Source organism: Rutidosis leptorrhynchoides, unplaced genomic scaffold, assembly GCF_046630445.1.
Source record: "Rutidosis leptorrhynchoides isolate AG116_Rl617_1_P2 unplaced genomic scaffold, CSIRO_AGI_Rlap_v1 contig107, whole genome shotgun sequence".
In the NCBI taxonomy this organism is placed as follows: Eukaryota; Viridiplantae; Streptophyta; class Magnoliopsida; order Asterales; family Asteraceae; genus Rutidosis; species Rutidosis leptorrhynchoides.
The window spans coordinates 82,353-92,536 of NW_027266363.1; positions in this window are offsets into that span (position 1 = coordinate 82,353).

Sequence of the window (10,184 nt, forward strand, 5' to 3'; positions counted from 1 at the left end):
AATTTTGTGTAATCTGATTCATATTTTCTATTTGACATATTTAAATTTTTATACTTTACAATAGTTACAACTTACACAACAAACAACACTGAAAAAGAAAAACACAACAAACAAACACTAACAACTGAATAGAATAAAAAAAATTAAAAAGCACAAATATGGAACAATTGCACCTAAAAAAGTTGTGACCGAGAGAAAAAAAAATGGCCTGAGAACTAGTGAGAAGAAGGATAGTTTAACTCTTAAATTGAATGCATATGCTTTGATACTTCGAGTGAATTGTCGTTTTGGAAAGCTTTTGGAAACAAAAATACTAGTAAGTAACATCAAAAAGGAGTATAAAAGAAAACTTTGTGCACAAAAGATAGAAACAAGGTTTACTTTAATAGTTTTTTTCCTTATATCGTTGGATTTTTAATTATTACTTTATATAAAAATTGATGGATGAAACCTGTCCCCAACGACGGTGAGACAAGACCTTCCAACGAAATCGATGCTGCAATGGAGATAGTTATAGCAACAAATTCAGGAAATGAAAAAAACTTTTAGCTATAAAATTAATGATGCTTGTAACAGGAATCATAACCATTTCCCTTGTGTTTTTGATTAGATTTTCGATTTGAATGAACTAATCTAAGACTTAATGTTGGTATCTAAAGTGTTTGGATCCTAAAAATCTAATTTAGGTGAACTAATCTATAAGGCTTAATGTTAGTATCTAAAGTGTTTGGATTCTAGGGTTTCACTCAATGCCATTGCAACCAAGGTTTTTGAAAATGTAAAAACAATAAAAATGGAATCTGAAATTTTTTCTCATTCAATTCAAAAAAAAAAAAGTGACGATTACAAAGGTTTATATAGTGCATCCAAAGTTTAACCTAGTTGACATGGAATTTCAGAAAATGATAATACAAGCTGAAAAATGCAGAAAACCAGAAATGCAGAAAAAGCAGAAAACCACAAGCGATTTTGTTACAATTCTTATTCTCCAAGAAACCACTAATGGTATTGAGCTTACTTTTCACTTCAGAGATAATTCACAATGCATTTATGAGTTGGTAAAACTTTTAAACCAGTCAAAACTACAACAAAGGATCATCTTCTTCATTCAACAGAAAAACGCCATTATGTTGACTTTTTGGTTGACTTTTCATTCCAAGATCAAGAGTATGGTGACTTCCACACTCCTTCACTACACTACTCTGAACTTAACTAAAACTTCACTTGATTAAAAATAAACTTCTACTTCATTTTTGACTGAAACTTGATAAAACTGTTAAAATAGGGCGTGTTGCAACAATACTCCCTTCACCAGAGCTTAGAATTCTAATCAAACTCTATAGAAAACTTTAACAATCAATTTCTAACCTTTCTGGATCAATAATCTCAACTGAATCGACTCAGAATGAAAACACCCAAATTTGGATTTCTAGCTTGACAACTCAAACACACATTGTGAATTACAGACAATATCACACTAAATTGGACTTGCAAACCACTTCATAATCTAATCTTATTCGGATTAATTGAAACTAGAAACAACAAACATGAACCCTAACTGAAAAGAGGGGTTTTTGCTAGAGGAAAACTCACTTCAATTGCTGCAACATCGTTGATCACGACCTTGCCCTGAATGTAGTCGACGATGGCCTGACTTTTGCCAATTTGTTTTTCGGCCGGTGGGAAGTGATCTTCATTTTTATCCTCGACATTGAGAAAAGTTGCAGTAAGGTCCTTCAACTCTTGACTGTGTGCAGTTCCATCTAAACCAATAAAATATTCTTATTTTTTTGCAGAACCCATTTTAACACCTCCAAACCATTATGTATTCGCTTCTTTCAATCCACAATCATACACACACTTCACAAATACCTCAATAAAGGTTTTTACACCCTTTTCGACTATTACAGACCTTGATAGCTTGCCTTTTCGTCTTTCTCAAGCTTTGCTTCATCTTTGCTTTCCTAGTTGACTTCACTAGCAAGAAAAGAGGACTTTCAATCATCTTTATCATGTCAAGCTTCCTGAAACAAGAAAAATCAACAAAAATTTGTTAAAAAGTACTTTTTGGGCCTTCCTATTTTGTAGGAATTAAAGTTTTTTAGGCTTTTCTAGATAGGATTAAGTATTTTCCATATACAACACATACCCATCTTCCTCTTTAATTGTTTTAAAGAGATTTTTATTCTTAAAGAGATGACAGGTTACTCTGGAATCTATCCACCATGATTCTGTATTTTCAATCATGTTCACTTCTGATATCATACCAACTAGATTATCTTTTGGAGTACTATGATTCTTGTCTTTGTTCTTCTTTTTCAGAAAACGACACTCACTCTTAAAATGAACAAGTTTACCACAATGTAAATAATTACCTTTCTACTTCTTTTGTTTGTTCTCAGTGTGTCGATCCCCATTTCGGGCCTAAAGCTACCAGCTTAGTTAGATGCAGCGGGGAGCGTTGGTTGAACCGGCAACGACTATAAGTTTACGAAATCACGTAGATTCACAAATGCGACGTCAGTGGGGAAAAGAATGTAATCCTAGCTCCACTCTCGTTCTCCATGAACTCGTCCATAATCTCTGAGGCCATCAACTGATGCCAACACGTTTAAATTGTGGCCGTTGATTAGCGCCTTCGTGATGTTCAAACCCAACGGCGACAAAAGATTCGATTCTATGACGTCAGACTCGTAAGGCACTACTTAATTGGGTGTTGATGGAGCTTATTGAGACGCCGTACGTCAGCGTTCTCACTAGTCCCAACATGATGGAGTTTCTGGTGAGATTATGGATGATGTTCACGGAGCCAAAGTTGGCGATGCGGCTGATAGCCTTCAATAGGGTGGTGGCGAGTGTATCGAAGGGGGAGATCCAAGGTCCCACCAGAAGAGGAATTGTAAGAGATCTTGATAGCAAGGGACGTCGGCGACTTTGGAAGGAGAGGCGTGTGTGAGGTTTGATGAAGATGAGAAGTAGTTGTTAGGGACGACGAAGGTAATTTAATTTTAAATAAGCTAACGTGATAAGAAGTATACGTGTCATGCCATGTGGATCTTACATTGATCACACGTAGATGGGGTAACGGAAAAAGGGTGACACATTAGCATTTTTTTGACGGTAGGTATGTATTTGTTAAGGATTTAACGGAATAAGTAGTTGTTAGGGACGACGAGGATAATTTAATTTTAAATAAGCTAACGTGACAAGAAGTATACGTGTCATGCCATGTGGATCTTACATGGATCACACGTGGATGGGGTAACGGAAAAAGGGTAACACATAAGCATTTTTTTGACGGTAGGTATGTGTTTGTTAAGGATTTAAGGGAATAAGTATGAGTTTGTGACAAAAAAAAATCTCGTATGATCCATTAAATAACAAATGCTACCTCCAATTCATAATAATTGATGTTTTGTTGAGGGATGATGTAAATAATTGGGTGTATATTGAGGGTATTTCTGTGAAAAAAAATCTTAAATTTTCCTAATTTGAAGAAAACACCAGGTCTAGCTTGAAAATGTTTTCTTCGATAAAACTACTATCATTATACATGATTAATTATATCATGTCATTTTAATCAAAACATCATCGATTGTGAAACGAAAGGAGTATCAAATCTTATAGATAATAGCAAGACTCTTTTAAATTTGTTCCAATTGCAAATTTTATTGTCAAATCAGCATCCGACAGAAGACGTTTTATTAAGAATAGTAATTTGACGCATGTATTTTAGAACTTTGAGTTTAATTAGGTTTCAAGTTATAATTTTAAGTCAATGATATTATATTTTTTTTTCTATTCTAATTAAGAAATCAAAACACAATAATAGCATCATGATTCCTAATAAAATTCTCCCAATTACCTTTTCTAATATAATAATTTTATTTCTAATCAAAGTTGTCAATCTCAAGAGTTTAGATAGACTCGTTTAGAGGGGGTAGAATTGTCTCGACAAACTGACTCGCTAACTTGTTAGAATTTACCGAATCTGAAATTTAGATTTAAACTAAAAAATATAAATATAAATTCATACCAATAAAATAGAAACTCAATTATAATTTAAAATACTAACAGTTTTAAGAAATATTAGAGAAAAACTATTAGTTTTATCATGAGTTAGACTGTTGTCAAGTCTTTATTTAAAAACTATATTTTCTTAACTTCCGTACATAGTCATCTTTCCAATCGACACATTCATCTTTCAAATTAATTTACTTATCCTCGACGTCTCTTTTTCGGTAATAAAATTATACATTTTTTTTTTATTCACCAAAAATATAAGTAAGTAAGTTAGATGTCATATTTTGTCAGGATGGGACTCAAAGTGGCAATTCTAAATCAAAATTCTATTTTTCTTTTTGCCGAGTAGACTCGCCAAAATCGCTCAAACTCGCCGAGTTTATCGATTCTACACCGAGTTTACTGAATCTGCTGACGATTCTATACATTACTTTGTTTGATAGCGAGTCTACTCATTTTCCCTAAATTGACTCGTAAACTCGTAAAATCGGCGAGTAAATTCGCGATTTTAACAACCATGTTCCTAATCAATTTCTATCTATTATTTAAAAATTATTCCTAATAAAATTCATATTATCGTTTCTCCTATTCCTAATAAAATTCATATATTCGTTTCTTCTGAAGTTCCGGAAGTATGATAGCCAGCATGAGACATCCAACATCGATCGAATCGTTGCTATGCTTATAGAATTTCTCTTTTACAACATCAGCAACATCATCGGCAGGACCCTCGAGGATCCGTTCATCAAGAACATACAACTTCCTTTCTTGTTTGAAAACAATTCTCAGATTCCTAATCCAATCAAGGTAGTTGTTCCCATTCTCTTTCAGTTTGTCCTTCTCAAGAAAAGATCGCAGTGACATTCCAGAATTAATGGGAACAACATTAGCAGATATGGCTACAATAAAATATGCAAATAAACAAATCAGTAACATTTTCATGAAAAACCACTAATCAATATCCCTCAATATAAAAAATATATAAAACATAGTGGGCTAAGATCCATACATAATATAATCACAAGGCGGCGAAGGCATGTCACTCACAATTATATTATTTAGGTATGTAACATTTTACAAATTACATCAAATGTAACTCTTAGAAATTTATGAGATCATGACATCAAATGTCTAAGCATGTTATTATCTCATCATATGCATTTGGATTCAAAACTTTTTTGATAACCAAATTAAATTCAACCAATTTAAACATATGAGCAGGCATTATTACTCATCCTACCAAACCAAGATAAGTAGATTAAAATTTGCTTAACAATACAGTACTGAATTATCATGGTCTTGATAGGTGTTTCAATTTTTGGTTACATAGAGCTTAAAATTTTAAAGAGGAAAAATAAATATACATATCAAATATGAAAATCACATGAGCATATAACAATGATAACTTATCGTCAACTCTCACATAATCACCCTACGCAGAGCAGTTCGACGGTCCCGCTATTTATGTTCTCAACATACGGGTCATAACTTAAAATCGTATTTTAGGCTTAAATAACAAACGAATCCTTATTGATCGTATCAATACAATTCTCCTTATTAAATCGCCACAAACTCTACATAATCGTATCACTCAGCAAGCAACAAAGAAACAACCTATCATATATCCTATCCATCTCAGCTAAACATGTGAAACAACGATTATCATGTTCTCAGTCAATATAGAATCAATATGTATCGCATATATACACAAAACGCAAAACCATATCGAATCTAAGCGAATCAAATATTGCTCTGATACCAGTTGAAAAGAATTAACATGAGATTCAATCATCAAACACGATCATATAGGCAGCGAAAATTTATATTTCGCATAAAATAAATCCAAGAATATTTGATTCGACATAGTCACGATAAGACAAAGAAGAATTGCACGAACCTGATAGCTTTTTCAAAAGTGTCCTCCTTAAATTATCTTTTTCTTGTTACGTGATGTATAGACTCCGTTCGACTATCGAACCTTGCCTCTCTATTGACTCACACACACGATTGCACGAAAGAGAAGCAGAATGCTAGTTCTGCGTAACCCTAATTTGGGCTAACACTAATATATATAGTTTTTCTACCAAAAATTAGGTCAGCCAAAATAAATCCTAACCCGTTCGTGACAATCTATTGTGCGACCAATAGGTTACTGTTTATTTAGTTGTAGGCTCAATATATTATGGGTTTTAGAGCATAAATTCTAGCAAAAATAACATGGTGAGATGTTGATTAAGAATAAAGAGTTTAATTGAGAAGTTCATGGAAAAAAATATACTGGCGACAAAAGTTCTACACGATCTTAATTTATGGGCTTACTGTTGAAAACTACAAGGAGAATAAATTGCCTATAATTCTTGAAGACTTTGCGTCAATTGGGTTGCAACTGGGTATGGTGTTCAATAGCTCAATTCAAGAAGCTACTAGCTCAATTGCAACTTTACTCGACTTGAATCCTCTGAGTAATTTTGATCAGATTTCTAGAAATCTTGAGTTTATGAAACTTTCGTAGAAATTACGTGGATTTCATGGACCTGTGGTTGCTGGGTTTTATTCAGAAATTTGATTTTGATGGTGGTTTTATTGGCGTATTTTGATATAGAGGCTGAGTAAGGGAGTAGAGTGCGATACATTGATAGTCTCGAAGTCTAATAGGTAGACATAAATGGTCTGTCCGAAATTCATTTTTCGGGCACCTTAATTACACAATTAAGGGAAAAATTAAGCTTTAATCATGTCCGAAAACTGATTATCCAGACATGATTAACATTAATTACCCACTCTCCCGACCAATTACACAACAATTAAGGGAAAAAATGAATTTGGGTGGGCCCTATCCGGAAAATGAATTTCCGGGCATGATTAAAGCCTAATTATTCATTAATTACTTTCATTTAAATAGCCTGTCCGGATTATGAATTCTCGGACAGACCATATGTGTTTGCCTCAATTTTTTTTTAAAAAAAATTTGTCCACATTTTATTTTTCGAAGCCATTTCTATAATTGAATTTTGTAGGGGATGTGATGAATTAAGTATGTAGATGGGAGAGATTAATTTGAAGAATAACTTTTTAATAATCCCATTTAACCCCTAATATTTCAAAATATTTATAGAAGACTGAAAACTGTGTTCAACATTTCACTTCGGTCCCTTGTCATTTTGGAGATCAGATGGACTTTTCTCTACCATGCATATGGGCGTGTTTTGGTATAAATCTACCATTTGTGTTTCGGCTTGTATTTTATTTTACTTGTTCTATCAGATTGACTAGGTGTATGTATTTTCTTTATTGTTCATATGTTTAAATCTGTTTCAAATATTACTTTCGCTTGTAATTCGTCTTGATAGCTGAATTGTGGACGATGTCATCGATAATAACCACGTTTTTTGTGCTCAACTTTTAGTTTTGAGGACTAAATTTTCATCTGTTGATTTTCGACAATTGACATAATTTAACTTGACCAACTTTAATTTAATTAATTAAATATGCAATTTCCTATATAAAAAAAATGAAAAAAACATACTATTAATTTCAGTTTGTCAATTAAAAATCATGTCTAATTTTAATTTGACAATAAAATTTACGATCAGAACAATTTAATTAGTTGTTCTAATTGTTTTGGTCCATGTAATTCATTGAAAAACTTCCATTTAGTACGTGAAGTACTGAAGTATGGCTTTTGTGGTGATGGAGGGAATTAATTAAAAGCGAAAAATTTCTCTTTTATCTGAATTGGATGACTTTGCTTGATATGATCCGTGATTCTGACTTCACTCGTAAAATTGTTTAGTTTAATCTGCTTCAAGTTATGGATCATTAATTAAGAAATTGTACTGGTCTTAAAACTAATCTCAAACATAAAAAAATAAATAAGGGCTCTTGCTAGGAATTTCTCCAAGTTGACTATCCTACATGCATTGATGTGTTGACTGTTGATATATATAGATGAGATTCAACCCGATATAGTCCCAAAATAAATGTAAATTTTTTAATACAATTTATATTAAAAAATTTATATTTATTTTAGGACAGAAATAGTATAAAACAAATAATCTGATAGTTGAATTCCAGACTTTTCTTAACACATGGTTTTAGTGTGACTATATTTTTAATCTGAATTTTAATATATAGGTCATTCTATATAATGTTGGAATAAAAGTCAACTATTCCATTCCATACTCCGAACTCGAGCATAAATAAATGCCAGCTAAAGTCAAGTTATTTGTTAATGGATTTATTATTACTTTTTAATTATTATTGGATAGATTGTGTTAGCTAGCTTGATCGATCTACTGTTATCTACTTCAAGATATTTAACAATTTTGAGAGAGCAGTATTTTGTCGCACCCACGAATAAAAAAATATATTAATATAACGTTATATTTGTCTACGTTTTTTCTTTACTCATCGACTTTCGAGATTTATAAAAATAAATATATATTAGTATATGTTATAGAGAAATTGTGAATCTTTAAGGAAAAAATAATAAATTATATATCGTAAAATTAAATATGAATTTCGAAAGTAAAAATGAAACAAACAAGTCCTTAACTAAACATTCTACATCTTATTTATCTTTTTTATTTGGCAACTTTTAAGACGGAAACAACAAATTATTTTTCTATATATTTTTCATAACTCTCTAACATCTTTTGGTTGGTCGTTTATTTTGGGATGATGAAATTTACTGGAATGATATATTATATTACTCTTCCGTATCACACTACATATAGTTTTAGGCTTGAAAATTTGTATCAAATTACATGACATTTTTTATATTTTCACTCGTTTTTCCTATTTTACTTTCATATTAAAATACAACCCCTTTTTTATTTTATCTCGTATCAAAACGCAACACCAAACTAATTTTTTTATATATTAACATCACAACCACCAAACACGTCACCACAACCCACCACCAACCACTATTGACCATCACTACCGGCCGTTAAACGCCGTTGATCGGGCGGCCAAGGCCAGCATCACCCACCACCAGTATTGTCTTATGTTTGTTGTTTAAATATTCCATCCATTCTATTTTAGTTGTCTAAAAACCACTTTTAAAATGTTTCATAATAATTGCCTATTTCATAAAACAATACCACTATTTCCTATATTATCCTCATTTTGTATTGGTTAATTAATTTGACTTTATGTATTATCTTAGATTTTGTTCCAAGTTGGGGATAGTTTAGTCTAAAATATATTTTGAATTATTATTCTTGATTTATGTGAAAACTATTTTTAGACAATTAAAATAGAATGAGGAGAGTATTATAATTATAATTGTTTAGATTTAGTAGGGATATTTTAATAAAAAATATACTTTTCTTAATTTTTATAAAAAATTTCAAAACTACATATATTGTGATAGGAAAAGAGTATTATTGAGCAAGAAATAATCAATGGGCCTTAGGTACTCTAGAATTTAAAATATGTAAAAGAACAAGAAACCATCCATGGGCCATAACCGATGATCCAGGTTTTATTTTTTTAAGGTGATGATCCAGGTTTTGGATTTTTTTTTTATTTTTTTTTGAAGTTAGGTTTTGAATTCTCAACCCCAATGAAAATGATGAGCACATGCTGCATATAATATAGCTTTGTGTTATGTAATTTTTTTTTTGAAGTGTGTAATTTTCCTTTTAAGTCAAGTAACGTGTTAGTGGAAATGATTTATGCAAGTTAGCTTAAAGAAATGGACTACTGACATTTGAGAAAATGAACACAAATTTAAAAGAAAATAATTATGGACCTCCCAAATCGATAAATTGAAGATATTAATTCCGTCTTCTCTTATTATGCATAAAAGAAGAGAATGGAAAGTTGGAAACCTTATCAATTAAACTCATTTAAACCCTACGTAGTATGGAGACTGGGACAGTTCTGCTTGGGTATAAGAAAACGTAAAAAGAGACCGGTACTGGGACGTCTATAATTATTATTTTTTTAATTTAAAAATAATAAATAAAAGAAAAAATTGAAAAATTACTTGAATACTAAAAAAGTTCTGACCAAAAAGATAAAAAGAATAATAAAGACGTTTCATATAAAAAGTTCCGTTAGTATTAATTTATTAACCATACTTTGTGTCATCATAATAACCCGACACAAACAAAATCGTAATTTATTAATGATGCTTATATGGCATGACAAAA